Raw genomic sequence first — 26,059 nt, 5'->3', positions numbered from 1 at the left:
GTGTTTGTAACTCTGAGGTTCTACTGTAGTTACAAAAAAGGAGCGGTGCAGACTATGCGCTGTGAAAGCCTACAGTGGGCATAATGCACCTCGTGTGATGTGTCGTCAGAATCAGACCAGGTTCTTCACATGTTTGCTAAGGCTACAAACTGCGAGCCAGCCTGAGCACAGGGAGGATTCCAGCACAAGACCTGGTGAAACACGAGGCTTCTGAGGGAAGTTTGCTGGGGTGTGGGTTAGGTTCCATTTGGCCCGAAAGCGCAAGGAGAAGGAGCAAGCGCATCAGGTTAGGTGTCTGAGGCCAGGAAATAATTACCAGCACTTAATACTGCTGCTTAGCTTTTCAGAGTGCTTTTCATCCAGAGGCCTCCACGCACGTCACAGAGAGCAGTATCTTTAGCTGTATTTACAGATGGGGAAACTGAGGCAAGAGGCGGCTCACCCAGCATCGGCACTGAGGATAGAACCCAGGTTTCCCAGTTGCTAGTTCAGAGCACCATACTGCACCACACTGCCTCTGTGTGGCACTTTTATACTCCTCCCCTGAGGACTCGAGAGGTGTTAACTAGCCACTTCATCTTGAATGGTTCCCTGAAATAAGTGTTAACTAGTTATGCTAAACAATCTGTTCCATCTGGTATTTAGCTGTGACACTGAGTATGTTTCCCAGACCTGATGAAGAGCTCTGTGTAAGCCTGAAAGCTTCTCTCTCCGCACAACAAAACTTGGTCCAATTAAAGATATTCCATCACCCACCTTGTCTCTCTAATATCCTGGGACCAACATGGCTGCTACCCACACAGCATACACCATTTTATGACAGCAGTGGCCTGGGGTCAAGTCCCATTGGAAGGGCAAATCTGGAGAAGCTCGGACTCCCATTGCCAGTGCTGTGTCTGACTGGGGATTTAAAAGGCTTCGTTCGGTAGGGCTGCTGATGTGGCAACTTCCCGCCCTGCACCTTAAAATTCACGTAAGAAATCAAGAGGAATACAAATGAAAGCAAGTGAGACCCTAACTTTAAATAAAGTTGCTGATTTGTGTGGAAGTCAGTCCCGAGCCCTGCTGCTCACAAAGAGGCTGATGGAATGAAAGATGAACTGAAGCCTCATGCATGGCAAAAGGTTGCTTTGGTCGCTGCTGAAATTGACCTGTCTCCTGTTGTCGGCCAGACAGGGATTTGATGCCTTCAGAGCAGCAAAGCCCAGGGAAAGATGTCAACAGGCAGAGAGATGTGGATGCTGCCTAATTTCACATGACTGTCTTGTGGTTGCCTGAAGTCAGCCTTGGATATAGCTTTGAAAAGATTTTGTAACCTTCTGAGATAGGCTACGTACTGCAGGAGCAAAGCAAATGGTAAATAAATCAAGTGCAACAGCCAGGTCTGTCAGGGGAGCTCAACACTGCAGCAGCCTCAAAGTGCACAGCCTCAGGGTAGGGGAACACCTGGGATTAACAGGGTTACATTGCCAGCATGAAGGAAAGTTCATTAAAAATAGTCCTTCCTACCAGCCCCAGCACGCACCTTGGGCCTGCTCTTGCTATACACTCTCAACCAGCACTTCTTGTACCCTAGAGCTGGCACCAAGTGGCCCTTCCCATATTTAGGAGCCAGCATAATCGCCCGTCTACTTGCTTTGATGCTCCTGAGCTGATGGGCATCTGAGCATCCTGCCCTGCACCCAAGATTTGGCTCTTGGGCAGATACTTCCATGTCATGTTGGAAAGCTGGCTCCCTTGGACAGATGCTCTCCCTGTTTGTCAACAGCTGTGACCCTCATCTGGATGGCCCCTGCCATGTCCAAGGGCTGGTGCTTAAATGTGCTTTCTGCAAGCATCTGTGCCAGTAAAACCCAAGCGCACAAATGCCTCTGACACCTAAAAGGGCTGCGAATACATTCAAAGTCAATTCACTCCAAAATGCTCTTTGCACTCAGTTGTCTTCACTATTCACCCAACTCTGTTAATAAATAGACTACAGCTAGTTGGGAATTTTCCAAGAAAACATTTTTCCCCCATCGGAAAACGTCAACATGCCAAAACGGAACTAGTTCATAAGAAAGGGTCAGTTTCGACAAGTCTCCTGAATTGAAAAATGTTGGGGTGGGGACGGGGGAGGTTTGAAATGGTCTAAAACATCCATTTTGACAGTTTCCAAACCAAAAGGTTCATCTTCTGATTCGAAGCAACTTTTTCTTTCAAACTGGTAGTTAACGTTTTTAAAAGATCAAAATTGAAGAGAAATGTTTCAAAACGAAATGTGTCCGTTGACCTGCTCTGAAATACTTTTCAGATGATTGGTTCATAACATTTTGTGAGATTTTGACATTTCGTCTCATTTTGGGATAGGATTTAATTTTGAATTCTTGAAAATTGCTTGTCACAGGATGGGAAAACCATTCCCCACCCAGCTCTATAAATAACCACTCGCCCACTGAGTGCTGCTGTATCCTTGATGATCTTCCCCAACCCCCTCCCCCCCCACACACATGCCATCATTACCACGACCACCAGACAGGCAAAGATTCTGGCTGATACATCCATAGGGTACTAAAAGGCCTCAATCTGAACCAGGTTGCAGGATCGTCTAGCCCATTGTTTTTCCCAGCCCGATAGATGCCCAACAAATGGGATGGAAAACTCACCATCGGGGTGGGGTGACAGCGCGAACTCAAGAGAACAGCAGAGAAAGGTTCTCGAGGGGGTGAGCGAGTCACTATGGGACAGGCAGTGTCAGAAATTCTGTGTGGGTTGTACAGGCACAAAGGTAACGGATTCCCTTTGGCACTCTGAACAAGTGAGTACCCCTGGACCTCCTCTCCATCCTCATGGAGCTGCTGTTCAGCAACTTGACCACAAGATGGAGGCTTCTGCATGTAGACCTGGGAATCTGTGCAGGTTGAGGAAAGCACAATGCTTTCTATTCGGGGTGACTAGATGGGGAGTGGGAAAAGATCCCATAGAGAAGGGAACACAGAGGGTAAACAGCTGGCCATTAGCCCATTAGATTATGCTGGATTTGACAGTGAAGCTCAAAGCACTTTACAAACACTGTTGGAGTAGCCTCACCACCTCCTTTGCGAGTAAGGTTGCTACTCTAACTCATGCCAAATGCTATGCTGGCCTCTGGAGCAGCCAGGAGGTGCAGAGCTGGCGTAAAGCACAGAATCTGGGCCAAAACATCAAGCAATCCCTTTCCTCCATATGATAAAGTCTATTGCTGTTATTCAGAAATGTAATCAGCAATGGACAGTTAGAAAATATTCTACACCCTTCGTTGCCCACCCCCACTCCTGTCCAAACTCACACTGGATGTCTATGGAAGTTAGGCACCTGACTGCTAGTTGTGCCTTTGGAAATCTGTCCTTTGAGAAGAACTGGTGGAAGAGTTTCCAGCAAAAGCTTCTGGCTGGAAAATATGGTTTCATTGAAAGCAAAACTTCCCATGGGGAAAGTGTCAATTTTGGACCTAGGGGACTTAGGGGTGACAGTGGACGAGAAGCTGGATATGAGCCAGCAGTGTGCCCTTGTTGCCAAGAAGGCCAATGGCATTTTGGGATGTATAAGTAGGGGCATAGCGAGCAGATCGAGGGATGTGATCGTCCCCCTCTATTCGACATTGGTGAGGCCTCATCTGGAGTACTGTGTCCAGTTTTGGGCCCCACACTACAAGAAGGATGTGGATAAATTGGAGAGAGTCCAGCGAAGGGCAACAAAAATGATTAGGGGTCTGGAACACATGACTTATGAGGAGAGGCTGAGGGAACTGGGATTGTTTAGTCTGCAGAAGAGAAGAATGAGGGGGGATTTGATAGCTGCTTTCAACTACCTGAGAGGTGGTTCCAGAGAGGATGGTTCTAGACTATTCTCAGTGGTAGAAGAGGACAGGACAAGGAGTAATGGTCTCAAGTTGCAGTGGGGGAGGTTTAGGTTGGATATTAGGAAAAACTTTTTCACTAGGAGGGTGGTGAAACACTGGAATGCATTGCCTAGGGAGGTGGTGGAATCTCCTTCCTTAGAAGTCTTTAAGGTCAGGCTTGACAAAGCCCTGGCTGGGATGATTTAATTGGGTATGGGTCCTGCTTTTGAGCAGGGGGTTGGACTAGATGACCTCCTGAGGTCCCTTCCAACCCTGATATTCTATGATTCTATGGTAAAAGGGTTGATTTTTGCATCAGAAAGGCTGAAAAGAAAGTTTTGGTTCCAAATTGATGTTTCCCCTTCAAAACATCATTTTAAGTGAGAACGTTGATGCACAATGCAGTGTTTAGTTTCCAATCAGCTTTCTTAAAACGTTCCAAAAGGTTTCATTTTAAAAGTTCTGAACTGAAATTTTTCAGAATGTTTCATTCCATGAAACGTTTTTGATATTTCTAATAGGAACGAAAAGTTGGATGTGTTTTGTAACATCAGATTTGCCACAGCCTTAGAGTACAGTATTTGTTTTTTCTATTGTTGATAGCTCCAATGAGAGATAGTCTCTGTCCCAAAGAGCTTATAATCTAAACAACACAGAGAAAGGGCAAGAGAGGAAACAGAAGTGATACAACCTTACATACGCAAGTGGCAGAGAGAGGAATAAGAATCTATGGCTCCTGAGTCCTAACCTGTGTCCTGGCAATTCACCCGCAGTTAAAACTGATTGGAAATTTTTCATTGAAAAAAAATTGTCCAAAAATTGATGTTTCAACAAAAAACTGATTTTTTCCCCACAAACTCAGATTGATTTTGTGATATTTCCCATGAAAACAAATGTCTTCTAAAACAAACAAACAAACAAACAAAGTTTGTTTGAGAACATTTTGGAATACAGGTAAAATTTTCCCCAAATGAATTTTTCAGAACAATTATTTTAAAATTTCCTCTCTGTAGGAAATCTTGAAATTATTTGTTTCAGAGCAAAACAAAATGTTAAACAAAAACAGAAAGTCCAAGTTTTGTTGGCTCTATCTGCACTATGGTGTGGTGAAGAAATCCAGTTCAGATATAAAGAAATTACATTGCTGAAAATTATGTACAATAACTTCATAGACTTTAAGGCCAGAAGAGCCCATCATGATCATCTAGTCTGACCTCCTGCACTTCACAGGCTACAGAATCTCACCCACCCACTCCTGTAATAGACCTCTAACTTCTGGCTGAATTATGGAAGTCCTCAAATCACGATTTAAAGACAGCGACGGGCCCATTCATCGTTTGCAATTGTTTAATCACTTTTTTTAAAAAATAAAGGGAACATATTCTTTTTCCACAGACCCAAAAGCAGTGTTAGTAGAAACTTTCCAAAACAGACAGCAATGTAGCTCATTGCTGAGCTAGACAAACCTATATAGCTCAAGGTTCAGCCAATCACACCAAGAGACGCTGCTTGTGCAGAGAGACAGAAAACCCAGCTCAAAGCTGAGAGAGAAGGCAAGCTAAACAAACCTAGCTCAAAGTCAAGGAAGGCAAACAGACACAGATCAAAGTTGACACAGACAGACTCGGGGACAACACTGCGACAGACAGACCCAGCCCGATCCTGCTTTCCTGTCCAAATCTCTCCTTTGCCGTCTGCTACCCTGCCTTCACGTGTGTCTCACATTGGGTAAAAGGCTGTCATGACTTTGTGGCTGAGGTGATTAATTAGCAACATTACGGTGTTGGGGAACATGTGTCGGACTCCACATCTGCCCCATAACAGCAGGGCTTAAGAAGCGAAGTGTCATCCCTTCCCTCTCACCTCCTTCCAGATCTAATCGGCTGTGACATACGTGCCAGCTGTTCGGAGAGGCAAAACGCAGGCGTCTTCCAAATGTGGGAGTATGCCCAGGCAATAGATGCAGTCCTCCAAGTCCAGGTCAGAGCAATGGAGACATTTTAAAGTTCCTGGGCACGACATTCCTGATTCAATTGCAGCTTGATTAATCTGGTCAGATTGAGATGCTGCTATACCCAGCAGCTGGTGCAAAATCTGCGATGTTGTCACAACTCCATAGCCATCTGGGAACTTCACAGGCATTGCTATGCCGCACATCACAGCAACGCAAGCCTTCCTGCTCCAAAAGCACAGTTCCTACGGGCCTGAGCTCTAGGAGAATAAGTGACTTGCTCAAAGTCAGGGCAAGCCAGCAGCAAGGCTGAGATTATAACCCAGAGCTCTTGATTTCCACTCCCCTGCAGTAAGCACTAATCTGAGAGCGGATTGGAGATGTAAAGAAACTGAGATATAGAGCCAGTGTAGAACCCAAGTCCTATGTCCCTGCTGCAAGAAACCTGGGGCGGAATTTTCAATGGTGCCTAAGGCCCAGGATACACAGAAGTATTTAGGCCCCTATCGCCCATTAACATGAATTAGAGTTAGGCCTTGATTCTCAAAGGTATTTAGGCACTTAAATGACTTAAGTTCCTAAGTCCCATTTTCAAAAATGGGATTTGGTGCAAGAGTCTCATTGAAAAAGAGATTTATGCTTAAGTCCCTTTTAAAAAAATGGGACCTAGACACTTCTGAAAATTTTATTCTCAGGCCACTTTGTCCCTGTATACAGAGTAATATAGTTATAATTATACTTGGCTACTGTAAATACCAAGAGGAGATTATCCGAAAAGTTCAGGTTCCATTTAGGCTCATGAATGGAATTTTCAAAGCATGCCCAAGTGAGTTAGGAGCACAAGTCAATGGCTCTTTCGAAAATTCCACCTCATAAAGTGTTGAGATTTTCAACAGTGCACATACTCCGTAGACCCAGTGGTGCCAACCCCATATGATCACAAATAATGAGTCAGGCCCCCAAAAATCATGAGATCTGAAAATAATAAACATTCTGCTCTTTGCCTTTTGGTTTCTGATCCTTTAGGATGCACTTGGGTCACATTTTCAAGCTTTACTCTACAACCATGAAGGTTAGAAATAGACTTTAAAAACTGACAGTTGAGCTTAGCCTATAATCACATGACTCCAGGAGCTGATGCATTAAGTAAAAACACTGAGTATCATGAAAGTTGGCAGGGCTGTGGATGGAGCTCTTTTGAAACTCTGAGCACTTACTTAGCTGTCTAAATGGGAGCTGAGCGATTTTGAAAATTTGACCCAATTTGTGGGTGCTCAACAATTGAAAATTTGGCCCGGAACAATTTGGAAAATCTGGCTCAAAGTCTAAAGAGGAACAAAATCTCTTGGCCAAAGGAAAAACTGCCCCCAAGGAAATCGAAATGATTATGCCATATTGCAGGTGATGTTTGTGTCTATCCAGACTTGTGGTCCTCTTAGCAGTCTTTACATTAGGAAACTGAAAGCTGAATATGCATGATGGCCCTCATTCAGCAAAGTGTTTAGGCACATGCCTAACTTTAACCATACAAGTGAACAAAAGTTTGAATGCTTTGCTAAACTGCAGTCTTAGCCAGCATATATTCTGGCCTATTCTAAGCCACCTTTCATCTCTGCCTAGCTTGTTAGACTCCTACCAACTCTAAGATGAAAGTTAAAGCAAGCAAGTGAAAGGCTGATAAGAAAGCTCTGGGTTTCAGGATTGCCATACCAACACTGTAGTGCCAATTAACATTCCGATGTCCAAATTAGGGCACTCAGTCCTCCATTCAAGGACTCAGCATATAGCCACACAAATGTCCATGTGCTTATGTGCCAGTCTGGGCATGCAGATGTGGAATTGGGCTCCCCAGGATTCATTATATGGACATTATTAATTATTTCTATTGCAGTGGAGGGACCGAAAGCACCCTGGAATTATGCCCTATACAGTGTAATAACTGTTGTACAAAATAGATCTTGTGATGGATCATTTGAAAATTAATAACTCGCTGGTTAACAATATCCTGATGAAATGTACGTAGCAACTTTCCATATAAAGTTCTGAATTCCGCCTGTATGATATTTTTAGTACACAGTCAAAACCAGACCGCCCTACCTGGGCAGAAGCTGTTAAACAGGCATGTCCAAGTAAAGGAATGTGTGTTTACCCTGATTTACATATAAGTAGTAAACTGGGTCCTCAAAACAGCAAGGGGAGGAGATGGCAGGAAACAGAACAATTTGCATTGTAGCAAACACAGATAGGGGAAGAAAGGGCATGGAGCCTCCTTTACCATCAGACTCCATGTCACCTTCTTCACTGTTGGGGTAAACTTTGCTTTGAGGGGTAACCTTCAGAGGAATCCACTTCAGACATTCAATCGTACTATAAAAGAAAGGAACAGAACCCCCCAAATTCTCTCTTTCACCTAAGAGGACAAAGGCCCCAGCACCTTTGGTCCTCAGGGAGAGATCATGACCAAGGAAAGGGTCAGTCACTATCTTGCTGGAAGACTGGGAGTGAGAAAAACAAAGCCTTGAACCAAAACTTGCTAGATTAAGTATTTGATTTTCAGAGGCATTTTCACTTTGATTTGCTTGTAACCACGTCTAACTTTCTCTCTCATAGCTATCTTCTTTTGTTAGTACACTTGTTTTATTTTTAATCTAAACCAGTCCAGAGCGGTGTTTAAACTGAACTGTTTGTAACTCCAGGTAAAAGTAACAAACTGTTGAATATTGATTCCTTACAAAAGCAATGAGCCTTAAAATCTTGACTGTCTGGGAGAGGGATGGACATTGCACAATCATGGGCATGGGGTCATTGTGCAAGCAGCAACCAAGGTGGATGGAAGCCGGAATGGGGCTGTAGACAAGTGGGGTTGTTCAGACTGCTGAATCAGGGCTGTCTAGAACACACTCAGAGGGTGACCTGCATGCAGTTTGGAGGATTACAAGTGGCCCAGGTTGGGAGCTACAACAGCAAAGCATTGTGAGGCACCCAAAGGTTATGGGGCAGGCGGTGACACAACCCCCACTGGTCTGGATTGCACCCCCCAGTGTGACAAGTAGCGCCTAGAAGCCTCAGTTATGGAGCAGGACCCCATTGTGCTAGGCATTCTACAAAGGATTGTAGTGCAATCTTCCATTTTACATGCCTTTCCGCAGGAGCCATGTCTGATTGATCAATCAGTAAAACAGCAGTTCAGTGTGTAAAAATAAGATTTTCAATGGGTTTAGATCAAAGTTTGCAAACAAGCTCATCTTTCAACGTGCTTGCAAAGGTGTATGTTAATAGCAGCTTGGTGTCCATATGAATTGACTAGCTTTATTGGATTAGCAAACGGAGATTGATGTTTCTGTCTAGATGGCGGGTGTGACAATGAACTGTGGTTTGGAGATCTACAGATCTGAGCTGTGGGTGTGAACTGAAGAGCTGTATGGTGAGCTAGTTGTACTATGGATAGTTCACACACACACACACACACACACACACACACACACACACTTCCTTTCCCATGCAGTATACAGAGTTGATGATTAAGGGGAAAAAAGTAAATATGGCTAGTCTTGCCTCCATAGGCCCATTGCAAATTTCCAAGTGGGATCCCAGTGCTTTTGCCTTAAGGCAGAATTTGGCCCAGTAGTTCATTCTTCCTGCAGGGACTTACGAAACAATATGCCCAGATCAGACAAATAACCAGTTCAACACCATCTCCTGATTTCCCAAAGCAAATCTCGGCTTGGCTTAATGCATCTCCCCTCTAAGAAGTCTTATGCGGAAGCTCAGGAAGGGTGAAACTTTCTTTCTGGGATAGCTACTTCCAGCCTTTCCACAAGTGGGATCTGAGAAAATGAGCAGACAGAGGCTGGAGCAGGCCGTCAAACAGCGGGACAGTAATAACCTCATTATTAGCCTGGAGATGCCAAGACTGCCGGCGCGGCAGCCCTTCTGCCGACCACACTCGGTCAGCAGTTTGCCAAGCCAGTAATTGCTAGTGCAGCTCCTGGTTCATACCTTGCTTCTCATTAGCTCCCCACCGTGCTGCCACACGGGCAGATGAGGCAGGTCTGTCGAACGCCTGCCGGCTGCCCCCTTGACTCCAGAGGAGCGGAGCTACAGTCAAACAAAACCAGCCCTCAGCCCAGCGATGGGTTTATACACTCTGCGTAGCAGCAACAGCCTCGCTGGTGCCTAGCATCATCTATAGTACTAGCCACTCCATCCACCCTGGCACGCCGCTATTTCAGAGAGAGGAAGCCCCTTCGCTGCTGCATTTTAAATCAGGACCAGCCCTGGCATCACCCTGGCTCAGAGCCTCAGGCCCTGTCTCCAAGGCCTTTAACTGGCTAAGGGCATGCTTTGCTAGAAGCATGCTTCATGCCCACGGTTAAAAGCAGGTGACTCATATCACTTGCCCTCCCACTAGCTGTCTAGTCTGGCACTAGTAACCATCACTGGGTAGCCACACAATTATTTTGCTCTGTGGACAGGCGCCCTTAGCTGTGCCACAGTAACCAGTAAAGCTAGTCTTCCCTCCTCCTGTAATTCAGCACGCTACCCTGCAGGGCATGTGCCCATGTGTCGAGAACACCAGTTTATATGCCTGAGCTCTGGGGGACTCGATCTCCCATGCATGAGGCATTGCAGAGGGTGCCCCCGGCTGAAAGCCATGGGTGAGTTTAAAAAGCCTGTGGTTTGTTTTGCTGGACATAGCACTCACACCACCAGCTGAAGAGCTGGACATTATGAACTGGGTGAGCAACTGCACATGCTGCCTCTCTGCTATGGCCAAGCTGAGAGGGTGAGGCTGGTCCGAGGGTGGGAGAGCACCTGCCATTGAGAGGTCACAGGGCTCTGGCAGCTAGGAACTCCTGAGTTCCAATCATGGCTCTGTCAGCCCCTTGCTGGGTCAGCTTTGGGCTTGGGTGTGGTCAGCATGGGTTGAAGTCTCTATAGCTTGTGCCATGCAGGTCAGACTAGATAGTCATAAGGGTTCCTCCTGGCCTGCAGCTCTGTGGAAATCCTGAGCTGGCTGAAGTCCAGGGGAGTCTGGCTTTGACTTGAGTAGAGGCAGAATTTCACCCTAGGAATCCAGACCATTCTGAGTATAAATCTGTACCAGCGGACCCTTGACTGCCTTACCCAGAACACAAGATGTTTTCATTACTGCACTGGCAGAGCCATCCTCAAGTGACCTGCTCACAGTGAATTACTCCCACTAGGTATTGGATTCTTCCCACCAGGAGCCAACCTGCCCCACAGCTTGATGGCGGTGCTATGCCCAGCACATGCCAATTCCACCTGCTCTAGAATCAGCTTGCTCAGGGGAATAGTTTGTCAGGCAGAGGGCGGGGAAGTCCTTCTGGACTCCCTGGGGGAACTGATGGGCTGAGAAGATATTCATGTGCTAGAAGGTGTAGAGTGGCTTGAGGCCACCAGAGGAAGGTGAAGGGAAAGATGGAAGTAGGGAAGAGGCAGAAGGAGCAGCAGAAGCGGAGGAAAGGAAAGGAAAGGTCAGGAGAGGAGATGAAGACAGCAGTTCGAGATGTAGACATATATGACACAAAGGATGAAGAAAATGTCTGTGTCATTTGCTCCCAGGCCCCACATATGGCCCCGATGCACTCTAGCCCCATCTCCCACAGCAGGGCCAGCAGGTGAAATAGTAATGATTCTCACCTCCCCTCTTCTCCAGCTGACATGCCTTACTCATCCCTGAGCAGCAGGCCTGGATACTGTGGGAACCGTGCAAGAACTGCCTGTCTCAGGATGATCCATCAGCAAGCAGCAGCATTAATTGCACTTCAGTGCATTTTTCTGGACTGGCCTGCACAGCTATAAACATGGTAGCCTGGTTTACACTTCTCCATTAAAAACCCTCTTCTGGGGTAATATTTCTCTCAATACCACGTTGGGCCACCACTGTTGCATAAACACTTCATTTTAATACACAGCACGATTGTTGCCTGCTCTTGAATCAATCAGTTTAAAAAGTCAAATTATTAAAGTGCTTTTAACATGAGGTCCAACCTGGTTGTGGCATTTGGGTGCATTCATTGTATAAAATAATAATAATAAAGCAGAAGCTTGTCAGATGCAGCAGCCTTCAACAGAGCGGCAGGTCTCCATGATTTGAAATGGCCACTGACCCCTGAAGCAAAGGATTATGGGGTTTGCATAAGAAATCTCAGTCCTCGGTGGAAGGGGGGAAGCTGCAGAAATACCAATAGTACTTGGTTTATGCGTCTATCGCCAGGCACTATAGGACAGAATGTCCCCAGATGTACTCCTGAAACCACAGTTAGATTGAGGGCTAGTTGTGGACCCAGAAACAAGACAGTGATGGCAGGAAAATTGCCATGTGGACCCAAACCAAACTGTGCAACTTGAAGCCAAAGATGACGGACGTGCCTTATGGTCAGGGTGGATGGGCTCTACCACTGAGAAGAGCGTATGGAAGGCCGCTCCATTTTCAAGAAATCTTACAGTGAACACAGATGAGTGAAGTCAGGCCCTTGGAGATAACAAGCAATGTGTTTGATCTTGCCTCACCTACTGCATGCAAGATTGGAAACGGTTCTGAGCTATATCTGAACTTTCTCAAAGTTCATAGGTGTTTGGCTGTCAGGCTTGTGTCTGTCCATCCATATGGTGGCATTCTGTTCATGACTTGGGATCCCAGGTAGTTCTTAAAAAGCTGTTTGACTTAATAGAAACCTTTGCATTGTGTGACCCACTGGGGTCTGGAGGGCTAGGGGCTGGTAATTAGAAATGAAGACTTTTACCCGCTAAGACATGGCTTTCAATTTTTGAAGCCACCAAAAATTGTCACCAGCTAGTGGCTCTTGTTGGCTTGCATGAAAAGGGTTGCAGTCTGGTTCCTAGTGGATGGGCATGCACACTACAAAATCAGCACTACTGTTGGTGCTGGTTGGACCCCTTTTTACAAGTCTTGATGCAAAGGCCAAGAAGAGAGTGGGCCAGAGAGACTGAATTCACATGCTCCTCTCTAGCCATGGTCTTTCTGCCTCAGTACTGAGCTGCGCTGAATGGGTGTGGGGACTGCACAGCCTGTGGATAAGCAGAGGGCATCTCTCACCCACAATAAATTCACTTAGAAAAGTTAACATGAGCTCAAGCCCTGCAGGTCTCCTCCATTCCTCCTGGCTCCACGATTCTCTCTCTCTGGTATTAGCAAGCCCTCATTGCTGACTGTGAGTGAGCAGACACCAAGAACTGAGCGATGCTTTCCCTGCTCCCTGCTAGCTCTAGAAACTTTTCTTGGCGCCAGCAGATTCTACTTATATGCGATGTTTGGCACCCGCTTTTAGCGCATGTGTCATGTGGGGGGCATATGCAGCAGTACAGAGAACACAGGAATTGGTGCATGGAAGGATTAGAACAGTGCAATGCAATGTTACATTCAAAACACTGTACAGGGTCAAACCATTCTGGGGCGGGATACACGCAAGACATGGGAGGTAGCTGGCCCTTTCTACTCAGCACTGGTGAAACCTCAGCCTGAGTATTGTGTCCAATTCCTCAGCCTAAGTATTGTGCCCATTCTGGATGCCACACTATGGAAAGATGTGGACATATTGGAGAGAGCAACAAAAACCTGATTTATGAGGAAAGGTTAACAAAACAGGGCAAAGTTAGTCTTTGACTAACTAGTCTGAGAAAAGGCAACTGAGGGGATCCTGATAACAGTCTTCAAATATGTTAGGGGCTGTTATAAACAGGGCAGTGATTAACGGTTCTCCATGCCCACTGGAGGTGGGACAAGAAGTAATGGGCTCAATCTGCAGCACAGGAGATTTAGGTTAGATGTTAGTGTAACCCACACACCTTCTGGGTGTGGTGTTGTGTCCCATCTAGTGGCACCAAGACCACTTAGAGAGAGAGAGAGAGTTAAATGAGTCTGCTCTACAGCCTTAGCTAACAGCCAGGTCCCTTCCAGGCTACGTTTCTATGATACAGTGGTTGCATTAGCGCTAATGAGATAAAACAAAGACTTGCTAATGGTCACTCGGTATTGTGTTTAGCTCTGGAGAGACAGACAGGATGACCCAATGGGAATGCGAGCAGCTGGAATCCTTGCATTTCCCCACCACGAACACTTGAAACCCCAAGCAGTTTCAGAAGGTTCAAAATGTATAGCTAACAAGGACATACTTCGTTATTTTTCATCTTTTGTGCCCTTCTGGGCTTACCTTTACTGTCTGGGATCAGAAGCACCAAAGTCCTGGGAGAGGCAGATGAAGGGGTTACTATCCCCACCAAAAGTTTGGATCTTCCCACGTTCAGAGAGACTTGAGCTCCTGTACTCTTTCCAGGGTGGTCTCTCTTTCCACCCTCCTCCATCCAAACATGGTTTCTTGTCTTCCTCCCACTTGTGAGCCCTAGATATTCCTTCCAGGAGAGGCAGCCTGACTCACCTCCCAGCAGGAATTACTTGTGTTTTGCACTGAAGCCTGTTACACTGCCTAAGATCCACTGCTCCTTCTGGACACCACAGTGACCCAAGAGTCGCCTCTGTCCCTGCCAGCACTCTCACATCTGGCCTTTCCTCACGAGACTCCTAGCAGAGCTGGCTGGAGGACAACAGTTCCGTTTCACGGCAGCTTCTTAAGTTTTGAAAATTTGTTTTCAGTTCCCACTAGAACAAACATGGAATCCCTCAAATGTTTTTTTGCAAAAAGAGTGGTGTTGAAATGTCAGTTTTCAGACCAAATGCTGAGCTAGGTGGGAGTGGGGCGGGCGGGGGGAAGGGTCCAGCCTGGTGGTTAGTGCCCTTGCCTGCAGTGTAGGAGACCCAGCTTTAAGGCCCTATTCTGCCTGCACGAGAGATGAGATCAATCAAATCCCAGAGAGGCAACTTGAACCTGAGTCTTCCGTCTTCCCGCCCAGTGCCCTCATTGCCAGGCTACAGAGTTACAAGCACCTCTCAAATGGTTTGTCAAAACCGACACGTCTTTGTGAAACATTTTGGCTTTGATTAGATTCCATTTTGTCAAAACTGTTCCAGCCAGCTCAGATTCCTAGCTCAGGTCTGTAGACTCAAGAGGTTGGGATAAGCATCCAGACTTCTGAATGCTTATCCACATGGACCTTCTGTCTCCTTTGAATTCTGCTTCTCACCAATCCCCACACATTCAGAAACCATACCTCTAGCTCCCCCAACAATCATGAGATAGGCTTAAAAATCCACAAGCTTTTCGCTGACAGTAAATATTTGGATCTTTTTCATTTGCTGTCTGTTTTTTGAGCCTTTAGGGTGCACTTGTGGAGAAAAGCTTGACAACATGACCCAACGCGGAGGGCTAGTAACTTACTTTTTTCTTTTAAATGAAAGTTGAGATTCTCCCGTAATCACCCGACTGCAGGAGCTGGGGCTACAAGGCGGCCACCAAATCTCCCCAGACTCACCAGTAGAATCATGAGTTATCAGCACAGTTAATGATACAGATTTAAAGGCACAAATAGCCCCCAAAGCAGTGCATTCTACTGGAGAGTACCAAGCAAGAAATCACATATTGGTCTCCCATATTTGTTGAGCTCTCCCCTCTCATGGGACCAGATAATCAGCTGATGCCAATGAGTGTGTAGCTCCACTGAAATCAATCAGGGATAGAAATCCCATTTACATCAGCTGAGAAATTGGCCCATGGACTTTTCTGTATGTTCTCATTTGCAGATAAAGACAGGGCACATTTTGGAAGTGGCACAGCTGCTTTCTTCTGCCGCCAGCTTTCCTCCAATTCCGTCACATAATCCTCACTCACCTCGCCCCGGGACTGTCTTAACCGAGATCGGCCTTTATCAGAGTGCCATCCTGGCTGTGAAAACACCTTCGCTCTGGTGCGCAATTATGTTTGTTGTGTCCGCAGCCTTGCAAGAGGGCAAAAGAGATTGAAGTCATGACTCATTCTCATGAAGGAGGCAAATTGTAGAAGCTCAGTTTAGAAATGAGAGAGAGCTGGGTCTTTTTTTGTAGGTGACAATGCACTTCAGGAAACAGGACTGCAGTGTGATTTCAATACATGCCCACACCACGCCTGCATTATACGCTGTGTGAGGGTGAGTGGAGAGTGCTGTTAATTAAAACTGCTCCATCAGATGCTAGAGAGAGATTAGTTGTCACATTGTGTTAAAGGAATCCTTGGCTTATTCCCGAGGAGGGGCTGGACTGCCTGCCAGCCTGTCATCTGTTCATGTGCCATGGATATACCCAGCCAGTATGGCTAATTGGCAGATTTTTTGGAACAGAAGCCTCCTTGTTATTGGGAAAATATTGACTCCTAATGAAGAAGAAAAAGAAAGGGGATGTGCATGTACTAAACCGCTCCCACCAGTTCCAAGGTTTCTCTTGGGTGGCAGATGCTGCCCAGGCTTGGGCTGAGTGACCAGGTGAATGGAAAAGAATCTAGAAAAAACGTAGGGTAGAAAGGAGGCTGGTTGGTCTCTAGTAACTGCACCTAGCTACATCTCAGCCTTAAGCACAAAGTAAGTGGCTTCTTGGAGTTCTGCTTCCTTGGGGATCCTGTATCCAATGCTACTGCTGCAGCCCATGGGCATCTGTTTTCCTCCCAACAGCAGGGCAAGAATGGGAAGTAACCAAGTACTCATAGCACTCAACCTACCCTGGCCATAGCACTGCAGGAAAAATCAACTCGTGACCTGATTTCTCCCCATTCTAGTAGGCTGGGGCTTCTCAAATCATGAGGCTGGCCCCATCATCCATCCAGTACTCATCCAGGGGTTTTGGTTGGTTGGTTTTATGGCACTGCTAGTTGTTTCTCCGGCTTTTTTTCACATTCACCTCCCTCAGCAGGACATGGAATTCTCAGTTTGTTGTTGTTGCCTTCATTTTACTCTATGCGCCCCTTTTTCAGACTAGGTCAAGGAGCTTCCGTACATGTCCTCTGCAAGTGCATATTTTGCACACTCCAGTTCACAGCCCATAGAGCCTGGCTGTCTGGATGGCTAACTGCCTTCTAGAGATTGTATGACTGGTTAAATAATTTTCAAGAGCTTTGCAAGAGACAGAGGCTAATCTTTGGATCAGATCTAACAATGCTACAGCCAATATCACCTCTGATTTTTAAACAGGCGTGACTGACATACAATCATCCCCCTCACAGAACTATCAAGGTGCAAAAGATGCAGCTATGGCAGGAGATCCACTATCTTTTCCAAGGTCTTCTACACTCAGGTGGTTCCAGAGGTCTCCACTGGCTTTCTTGAGACTGGGCAAATGGCTCTCTGAAGTTCCTTTTGGCTTCTCCATTTGCTGCCTTTTCAAGGAGACCAAACTCCTGTCTTGCAATTTGAACTATGGATTGACTCCTGTGACTCCATCATAAAAGTTCCATCCATAACTACGTTTCTGAGGATAAAAATGATATACGTTACCAATCCCCATTCTTCAAGCCATCAGGTCGTCACCAGCTAGGGTCAGGAAGAACTCTGTGCTAGGGGGGCTAGACATCTTTCTCTGAAGCAGCTGGCATGGTCTACTGTTGGAGAAGAATGCTTTTCTAGCCCAGGAGCCTAACACATGTTCATTCTGTGAGCCACTAATTTTCTCTCTTCTCCATGTTCAGGGCTTCTTTTCAGAACAACACTCTCCTGTTTACGTGAACACCAGCGACTGGCCTTCTTCCAAGCTAATCACAATGCTGCTCTACAAGCTAGCAGTCTTACTGACCCCTCCCTTCTTCTTACTTGGAAACCTAAAGATCTCACTTCTCAGATACACAAAAGTTCTACGGCACAGATCCACAAAGGTATTTATGCTCCTAGTGTATCTGGACCTACAGACTGATGAGACCTGAAGCTCCACTGTCCCATTTGGCTGCTGTCATCACCAGCCTGCCTGGTATCTAAATCTGATCATATATCAATATTAGATCTAGGCTTCAAAATTTAGCTCCAGAGAGATCTAGTCAATGTATTTGATCAATGCCATTTAGAGATGCATAAAGATCCCATTGATGGGGCAGCAACATGTTCATTTATCCACTGATAAGATTGCAGCATTTATATGATAAAATTAGGACAGGGATTTTCAAGAGTGCCTAAGGGAGTTACAAGCAGAAACCACTCTGAGTTTCAGTGGGACTGGAGTTCATAACACCCATTCTAGATAGAGAGTAGGTGTCTGGCAGAGAGTGCTGTAGCTAAGATTTAAAACATTTTCTGTGACAATCTTCCATTTTCACATGCCCATAACTTTCTGGGAGAGTCAATGTCAGAGCTGAAGTTTTCTAGGCTTGGTCTTTGACAACAACAACCACAACCTCTTCCCATTTTTAGAAGGTTTGAGCCTTTTTAAATTAGGAGAAGATTTAAAAAAAAATACAAAAAAAAAAATTCAACACACTTTTCCTTCAATAAAAAAAAAAGGGTTAATTTTTTCACTCCCCCAAACCAGCTGATCTCTGAAAGGGGAAATGTGAATAGGCCTCATGAGGATGGGCTGCTATATTAAAAATCTGGCAGCAAAACAATGGTGAGGAACATTTGCAAAATGTGCTCAGAGGGAAACTCCATTAAGGTTTAAGCTGACATGCACGGTGAGTCGTAGTAAAGAGCTGCCTTGTAATCATGGGTGCCCTAAACCAGTCATTCTCAATCAGGGTACATGTACCCCTGGGGTACGCAGAGGTCTTCCAGGGGTATGTCAGCTCACCTGGATATTTGCCTACTTTTACAACAGGCTACATAAAAAGCACTAGTGAAGTCAGTACCAACTAAAATTTCATATGACTTGTTTATACTGCTCTATGTACTATACACTGACATGAAAGTACAATATTTATATTCCATTTATTTGATAATTATATGGTAAAAATGAGAAAGGAAGCAAACTATCAGTATTAGTGTGCTGTGACACTTATATTTTATGCCTGATTTTGTAAACAAGTAGTTTTTAAGTGGGGTGAAACTTTGGGGCACACAAGACAAATCAGACTCCTGAAAGGGGTACAGTCGTCTGGAAAGGTTGAGAGCCACTGCTCTAAACTAACTAGGACACTGGGTATTATGATGATGGGAGCACCCTTAGGGGGTTATGTCATGCTTGGTGCAGTTTATACCCATAGTAAGAGACAGTCCATTTGCCAAAGAGTTTACAATCAAATAAGTAACAGGTGGGAGAAAAAAAACCCTGGTGTTACCTCCATTTTACAGGTGGGGAATTATGGCTCCGCCTCACTCCATTGTCTTAATTGCCAAAACCATCCTTCTAACACCTGTATGCAAGGCTGAGGTTGTGGATTTGATTGAGTTTACCTAATTGTTTGATAAGACCTAGTTCCTCCTGGTGGGGTTTCTTTTTCTTCTGGTCTTATTGGGGTCAAGGACGTGGATGGGCAAAGCCCACCCACTGCTAAAGGATCCCCACCCCAGCCCCAGAGGGGGGTCCACAGGACCTGGAAAACCAAATAATTACGGGGGACAACTAATGAACAACAGGGACAGGAGTGCGGTCAAAGGGTCAAACGAAGGGAATCGGACGGGGACACCGAGCAGAGAACCCCGGACAGCGCCCACTGCTCCTCGAAGGCATCAAGGGAGTCAGTGGACGCTGCCCAGAGGAACTCTGCCTGGAGGCATGAATGGATGGAGGATCAGAAATAGGCCCCACAGTCACAGGAGACTCCATCGGCCAACCTCCTCACCCTGGTTTTATAGATGGCTACTTTAGCCAGGGCCAGGAGGAGGTTGACCAGGTGGTCCCGTGACTTAGTGGGGCCACGGACAGGGAGTGCGTAGATAAGGAGGTGAGGGGAAAAGTGCAACCAAAATCTTAACAAAATATTTGTGAGGAGCCGGAATAGGGGCTGCAGCCTGGTGCACTCCAGGTATACATGACCCAGGGTTTCCCTCATGCCGCTAAAGGGGCAGGTGTCCGGGATTGGGGTGAACCACGCCAAGTACACACCCGTGCTCACGGCCCCGTGAAGGAGCCGCCAACTGATATCCCCGGCGGGCCTCAGACCAGGGTGGAATATAGGCTGGCCCACCGGGGCCCCTCACCCTCTAAAGGTGGCAGAGGTTCTGCCACTTCGTGTCGGGGCGGGGCACAAGGGTGAGGATGTGAAGGGTGTGGAGCACGAGTATAGGTGTTTCCTTGGCGCGGTCTGGAAACGGACCGGTTGCGGCTCATGTAGCCGGCTCACGGTGAAGAGGCAGGGGGGTTCTTTCTTCTGGTGGGAGGTAGTTGTTACGCACTCCAAGCACAGTTCTAAGGGCTGCTTACTGAAGCCAGGTCAAGCTTCTTGGCTAGCATGGACAAGGAAGGAGAATTCTCCTATTGGCTTAATAACCACAATCTTATTTTCTTTAGCAATAAAAGGATCAAAAATTGGCGAGAGAGGGTTAGATCCTCTGGAGTCGGCACTAAGCATAGAGGGTGTGGCTCAGAAGAGATAAGACATCATAGGACACAGGCCTTCTTTTGGTAAGTAGGCTGGGGAGAAAGGACGGAAATCCACCCAGCTGCTAGACAGAGCAATCAGAGAAGTGCTGTAGAAGCTCAGAGTTATGAACTGACCAGTCAACCACATGTCCCTAGCCTCTGTTTGCCAGAAGCTGGGAATGGGCGGCAGGGGATGGATCACTTGATGATTACCTGTTCTGTTTATTCCCTCTGAAGCATCTGGCACTGGCCACTGTCGGAAGACAGAATACTGAGGATACTGAGCTAGATGGACCTTAAGTATGGCTGTTTTTTTGTTATGTTCACATGCCTCATTTGGAACTGGAAGTACACGATCAGGCAGCAGCAGTGGGGTGGGGGGAGGCAAATACAGTACAGGTACAGTACTGTGTTAAATGTAAACTACTAAAAAAATTAAAGGAAAAGCAGCATTTTTCTTCTGCAAAGCAAAGTTTCAAAGCTGTATTAAGTCAACATTCAGCTGTAAAGTTTTGAAAGAACGACCATAATGTTTTGTTCAGTCACAAACATTTCAGAGTTACGAACAACGTCCATTCCTGAGGTGTTCATCAGTTTGAGGTTCTATTGTAGCTCAAATCTTATTGCTCCTAAATACTATATATGACAAGCATCACACAAAACACAGTTTCACGCTAAGAGTCTAGCTCTCAGTCTTCACCTGGAGGAAACAAGTCAAATGACATCGCTAGGATATTAATATCCCCTGATCTCCTTATAATTGATTATATGAGAACTCTTTCTTGAGTTCCTGAAGCTAAGATAGAGTCCTGCACTGAATGTGTTATTAATTATTTGAATACCAGAAGTAACCAGGGGCCCCAACTAAGATCATGGCCCTATTGAGCTCATCATGGTACACAGTGGTAGAAGACAGCCTCTGCCCCAAAGAGCTTACAGTTGAAACAGGCAAAGAACGGGAGAAAAGAAGCATTATCTCCATTATAGAGATGGGAAACTGAGGCACTGAGAGATTTAGTTACATAGCCAAGTGGCTTGACAGATGTGCCAAGTGAATTCCAGGTGGCTGCCTGCGGCTTCTCAATTCAGCGAATATAGACTGATTTCCTACTAATAAAGAAAATTCCTTGTTGTTTTCTGCTCCCTCCCTTAATCATAGATGTTTCCCTTGGTTTGGCTCATGCCCACTCGAGATGGTTCTGAACCAAAACATTTCCTCCAAACATCCTCAGACTTGGAGGAGTCTGAAATTCAGGTCCAATGGTTTGTGGCTTGAACCCATCTCAAGTGCACAGTGTAACATTTGGTTCGGGGAGGGCTGATAGTTGTGGTAGGAGGAACCCAAAGATGCAGAGGCTGCCGTGCATTGCCAGTGACAGGCACACCTGGGTAAGATTCAGATATGATAAGTGCCCAGGTGAAAGTGATGTTGGGGTGAGCTTGCCTTCTCTTTCCAGCAGGTGGCATTCTCTGCTCTGCCATCTCTGTGCTAAGGTCTCAGACCTGGACCTTGCTGCAGAAATCTAAAGATCTGTCTGCTTTACTTTCAGGAGCCTTGTATTGTTGCAGTAAAGAATGATAATGATGAAGTTGTATTTGTGTGCTGGCAAGATCGGAGACAGGTGATTGACAGAGTAATAACGACTCTCCAGCTGGTATCCCAGTTACAATAGCTGGCTTTTGAGAACTGCCAGGAGGCAGAGTACATGACACAGAGACACATCAGCCTTCCTGTGACCTCTAGTTAGGCAGGCACATTGGCAAAGTAATCACCTTTCACAGGGCGTCCTCACCCATTTGCATTATAACGTGGTGACACCATGATTGTGCGCCATCAATGAGGCCATGCAGAGTCATGACAACACCATACTGGGTCAGATCTGAAGACAGATTAAAAGCACCCCAGACTCTCATGGACTTTGAATGCAGAATGTAAGATAGTCCCATCAAAGTCACGGCTGTGCTACAAGAATCAGGGGAGGGGAAGGAAAATCAGCCCAGCTGATGTCCCTTTTGGAACAGAGGGGATGACCAGATCTTATTTCATACAGAAACATTCTACATATCTTAACAAACGATAACATAACACAGAAATTTAGCAATTGCAGTATCAGGGGGAAATATATGCAATCCATTTCTCCATGTAAAAAGCATCTATGATAACATGCCAAAGCTGGTCTTAGTTATGTCTTAGGTAGAATATGGGTGGTTGTTTATCGTTTGTATTTCCCCAACCAAGACTCTATTCTGCTAGGCTGTGTACGTTCACATAGCGAGAGGCAGCCCCGACATGAAAAGGTTGCTATATAAATAGACACGACAGACAAAAGAATCATCATCTCTGTTTACCATAAAGGACTTAAGACACTGAGGGCTAGATTGTTAAAGATATTTAGGTACCTAAGATACAGGTAGGTGCCTAGTGGGAGTTTCAGAAGTGCCTAAGCACCCAATTCTCCCCTTTGAAAATCTGGCCCTAAGTGAAGCTACTTTACCTATTAAATCAATCTTCTTCTACACAACACTAATATACAAAATCCAAATCACGCTTCCCTCTCTCACCTACAGTAGCCCATTCCATTCTGGATCAGCACACTTAAAATCTCAATGTCACTGGCACATCTTTAGTGCTATTTCTTTGTTCTCCTGTTTCTCTTTTTATTTTATATTTTCAAATTACTCTTCCTAAATTTTCCTTTGTTTTGCTGATTTTTTGTTTGCTTCTTCAGGGTTTTTGTGTGTGTCTCTTTTCTAATATTAACATTTAAGGAGTTCATCTAAAGCCAACAGCTGTGAAGTAGCACCTCACCTATCTGCACTGAACAACGAGTGGGGAATCCGTTCCGAATTCTGAGTTTTGCAAGACCTCAGTTCTGCAAACATTAACAGCCATGCCTAACTTTACATCCGCGAATAGTTCTATTATTACTTCAATGAACCCACGTGAGCAAACTAGGGCCGAGTTGGGCTTGTGCAGTAAAGTTCAGCTCTGGATCAGAACACTCCCTTAGCTCTCTGATCTGGGGTATTGGTTTGGCCAGTGTCCTAACACACACACAGTTAGCCCCAACCCAGGAACTATGTATCACAGAATATATTTTGTTTGTGGTGTTGAGGAATGAAGTTGAGTTTTAATGATCTAATATAATGTAACGGGATGAGTGACCAAGTGATCATTAATTTCCATGTTCCCACTGAGTGAGAATTGTGAATTTTGGGCACCTGCCCAATATGGGTGGCTGAGAACGTAGAAAAATTGGATCTTTGACCTTTCCCTTAAAAGTCACCAGGGGGTCATGGGACGGTCTTATGGGATTTCAACAATTCAAGTATCCTTTTAGAACTACTCTCTTGAAATCTGGTACACCATGGTAACATAGGGATTGCGATACAGCATCAGACCCATCTAGTCCAGTGACCTGTTTCCAATCATGGGCAGCAGCAGATGCTTAAGGTCCTGAGGACCAACCAACCTATTTGTTCTGTGGAGTCAGGGTCAGGGATCAGTTCTCATCCTCTTCCACCGTAACAGGCAGGACCCTAAACAAATCCTTCCACTTTTGTGGAAGGTGCCATAGGATCTCTAATGAACCCCAATGTTCATCTACCCTTCTTCCTTCTCCTCAATAATCCCCCAACTTCCTTCTCTGAACTGTGGTCTCACCTTGCTTTTTTTAAAAGCTAGTCTTATTGGAGAGGTTACAATCTCAATGTCTCCATTGACATGCACGAGCTACTGTCTAAATATAAGGTATATTATAAAAACAACAAAAGTGAGTATTGATGGTTATATATAACAATGGGCATGAGCACCTGGCCTTTTTCCATCTCCAGGAGACCATCCATTAGTAGAGACCTGTCTCCGGGTGTCTTCCACAGGCAGAAGAGGTTCAAAGAGCTCTTAACGCTTCAAATAGCATTGGAGAGGCATCAACATGATCTTTTCAGTCCTTCTCCCAGAGCAGAGCAGCTCAGAGCCAGGGCTATAATGGGTGAGATTGTTTCGTTATTCCATCCCTTATAGAGTCGGCCTCACAGATGTGGGCCTTCTGCCCATATAACCTAGGAAGCTAGGAATATGTGGTTAAAGCACTGCACAGTCTCTTAGGGAATCTAGGTTCAATTTCTGGCTTTGCCATGGACTCCCTTGAGTCTGGACCTAGTCTTCCCATCTGTAAATGAAGGCTATGATCCTTCCCTACCCCCGTATCCGGCTGCTATGAGGATAAGCACATGGCATTGTGTTCAGATGCTCCAGTGCTGGGAGACCGAAGTGCACAGAGAGATGGGAGTGCAGGGTAACTTTTGGAACTTCAGTTGTAGCTTGGCGTCAGAGGCCTCTCTCTGCTACCCACAGGACCCACTTCCAGCCTGGCTGGAATGCCCATGCTCCTCATGCCACTCCTGGCTCTATGACTCCTCTGATGGAGGAGAAGGAGTCATGACATCTGCCAGGTTCAGAAGCAAATATGCCAAACACAGGAGCTCTGCCCCTACCCTGACCCCATTACCCCGACATGTCCTCCCCATGTCTCTTTCTGCCTCCTCATCTGTGTCTCTGTTTCCTTCTCACCGCACCTCCACCTATATAGTTATCAGTTTACTCTTCTCTTTGCTCCTCACTCATGTGGTGCAGAAAACATCAGACAATAAAGAGCTCCCTGCAAGCGGGCAAGAGACCGCCCCCGACTGCTCCTGCTATGCACAGCATTCCGGACGTTGGGCCAAGCTGGGAGATTCACCTGCATGGGCAGACAGTGAAGGATTGTTCTAAGCAAAACACTGTGCAATCGAGTTGAGATAGAGGAGGCAATGGGGTCAGGCCGGCTGCCTGGGACATCTTTCATCTCCAGTTTATAGTGGTAGGGTGTAAAGCATGTGCTGGATGGCCCCAAGGCGTGCTCAAAGACAGCCTTGTTCGGCTGCCTATCGGCCATCTCTCTGATGTCACAGGTTTCATTCGGGTAGCTCACTTCAAAGGCGCCTTGTGGGGTTGGATTTTTCTAGTTGGGGAATAATAGCCAAGCTTTTCAAAAGCATTTTGCTGTGCAATAAAATCAACTATTCTTAAGCGCAGCAGGCTAAGTTCACCCAGTTCAAGCCGTATAGCTTCACAACAGGAGCCAAGACGACCAGGCCAGGGCTGACACAGGGCAGCTGGGCTTTCTTCTCCCTTTCGCACAGCCTTTCCTCTCTACAGCCCTGCACTAGGTCCAGTGCAGTCAATAGGGTGTGCTCAGCATGGGTGCTTCTGCTCACATGTGGCGCATACCTGCCTGTGAGCATGTGCTTGCATGTGGAAGTATACATGGCTAGGCACACTTGCAGGAGCGTGTCTTTATCTATTTAGATTGCAAGTTTGTCAGACCAGCGACCATCTCTCACTAGCAGTAGGTACAATCCCAGCAGTGTTTTCCCCAGGAATTGACGTTAGAGGGGGCATTTGAATTTACTGGGCGGGAGGGTGATTGCAAAATGACTAAACTGGCAACTCTGTGATGTATATACTTGACCACTGGCAGGAGGGGGTGTGGGGAGAGATGTTGACCTCTAAGTACTGCCACAATACACAGTGCAAAATGATATCAAACTACACCATCTCTATCTGTCTAAAGAAGAGCTCTGGGAAGCTCAAAAGTGTCCCCCTTTCACCAACAGAAGCCAGTCCAATAAAAGATATCACCACACCCATGCTTGTCTCACCGTCTTATTTGAGACAAGCACAATCATATATGATTCTCTTTGATCCTCAATAGCAGGCTTCTTGTCGGAGGATTTTAGGACAAGGTTGCATTTCACCCCTACCTGCTGCATTCATCAAACATACCAGTCGCTATGG

Source organism: Lepidochelys olivacea (assembly GCF_965140295.1).
Source record: "Lepidochelys olivacea isolate rLepOli2 genome assembly, chromosome: 8".
Taxonomy (NCBI): Eukaryota; Metazoa; Chordata; order Testudines; family Cheloniidae; genus Lepidochelys; species Lepidochelys olivacea.
This window is presented reverse-complemented; position numbering follows the sequence as displayed.